This window comes from Lepus europaeus, chromosome 5 (assembly GCF_033115175.1).
Source record: "Lepus europaeus isolate LE1 chromosome 5, mLepTim1.pri, whole genome shotgun sequence".
In the NCBI taxonomy this organism is placed as follows: Eukaryota; Metazoa; Chordata; class Mammalia; order Lagomorpha; family Leporidae; genus Lepus; species Lepus europaeus.
In genome coordinates this window covers 134,880,452-134,882,662 of record NC_084831.1, presented here as the reverse complement: position 1 = coordinate 134,882,662, position 2,211 = coordinate 134,880,452, and positions in this window count along the sequence as shown.

Below are 2,211 nucleotides of genomic sequence, written 5' to 3'. Positions count from 1 at the left end.
TCTGATTGGTTATAAGAATTTCACGAAGTTTTCATAAGTCTATCTCCAAGTGTCTTGTGCATTCCCAACCCCCAACCTCTCCATCATAACTACTATAATCCAAGTGCAAGCCTACCTATCTTTTAACTGAATTCTTGTATTTTCTTCTTTGCTCTCAGTACAGAGTCTTGCCTCCCATTCCAGTGTATGTCCTATAGGCATTGTTTCCATCAAGGTTCTTATAGGAATAAGATGGCACAAGTAATTTGAGAAAATTTTACTATAGATATTATTTGAAGAGATTTGAGAAGAGTGCAGGGAAATTATAGGGACAATGAAAGACTCCTAGACCATTAACAGTGAGGTAACTTTACAGTCCCTAGATCTAATGAAACAAGAGGAGAAAGCAGTTACTAGAGAGAATTACATAGAGAAGGCCACCTAACTAGATCAATGACTCCGGCCAAGTGATGAACAGTGCACAATCAGCCCAAAGGTAGAAATCTGAAACAGTAGGTATAGAACCTTCCCTCCCTTTGTCAGTTTACTAGTGCTCTCTGATGGCCAAACCCAACCAAAAGTCAGAGGGCAAGGCTGCTGGTTGGCATTGTCCGTGGAGTGCAGCCTCAGAGGATCACCTCATTCTGTGCAGCCTCCCCCACACCCCAAAGCAGAGTCGATTTCCCCTGTGATGACTGCCCCCATGCACTGCTCTTCTCTCACTGTGGTATCATTTTTCTTTTCGTATCTGTCTCCTAACAAATGAGTGAGATCCTAAAATCAACCATATCTTGTTCATTCAAAACAAGACCTGAGGGGCAGGTGGTTAGCCTGAGGTTACAATGCTGGTTGAAATCTCCATGTCCCACATGAGAGTTCCTGGGTATGAAATCCAGCTCTAGCTTCTGACTTCTGCTACCCCCTGTTGCAGACACTGGGAGGCAATGGTAAAGGCTCAAGTTCTTAGCACTCATCTGGGAGACCGGGATTGATTTCCTACCTCCTGGATTTGACCTGGTCCAGTTCAAGCTGTTGGGAACATTTGGGGAGTGAACCAGTGGATGGCAAATCTCTCTCTCTCTCTGTCTCTCTGTCTCTGTCTCTCTCTCATTATCTCTGTATGTTTCTTTCTGTCTCTGCCTTTCAAATAAATAACATAGTAAAGAAAGTTGTATGAGGGGGCAGACATTTAACCTAATGCTTAAGATATCCATGCCCCTTATCAAAATGCCTGGGTTCAATACCTGGTTCTAGCTCCTGACTCACTTCCTGCTAATGGAGACCGTGAGGAGGAACAATAATGACTCAAATAAACAAGTTTAGTTCCTGCCACCAATGTGGGAGATCTGAACTGTGTTCCTGGCTCTTGGCTTCAGCCTAACCCAGTCCTGATTGGTATGGGCATTTGGAAAGTAAATGAGGGGCCAGCGCTGTGGTGTAGAGGGTAAAGCCGCCAGCTGCAGTGCTGGCATCTCATATGGATGCCAGTTCGAGTCCCGGCTGCTCCTCTTCTGATCTGGCTCACTTCTAGGGCCTGGGAAAGCAGTAGAAGATGGCCCAAGTCCTTGGGCCCCTGCACCCACGTGGGAGACCTGAAAGAAGCTCCTGGCTCCAGGCTTCAGATTGGCTCAGCTCCAGCCATTGTGGCCATCTGGGGAGTGAACCAGCAGATGGAAGACCTGTCTCTCTCTCTCTCTCTCTGCCTCTCCTTCTCTCTCTGTGTAACTCTGACTTTCAAATAAATAAACAAATCTTAAAAAAAGAAAAGAAAGTAAATGAATGGGAGCATTCTCTCTCTCTCTCTCTCTCTCTCTCTCTCTCTCTCTCTCTGTTCCTTTCTCCCTCCCTGTTTGTGTGTCTGCATGTGGGTTCGTGTCTACATGGTGGATGTTTTGTGTCATCACATAATTTTCAGAGAATTAAGCAATTTCTGTTAGTACACAGTGCCAATTACAATCAAAATTTGGTTAAATAGGCAAAGCAAAATTATTTTCATAACATCTGATTTAATTTCTCAAGCTGAAATCTTGATCAGCCTTAATTTTTAAAATCTACTTACTATGAAATTTTCATTTTTTGAAGCTTTTACCACATTTATTTAATCTGAAATACACATGGTAATTACACTTGACCTTTGAGTAAGACCTTATTAGTGTCTCATGAGAGGTCAGAAAATGAGTTTGTCAGTTGCAAACAGATATATTCATGACCTTCTGGCTGGAATTTGCATCT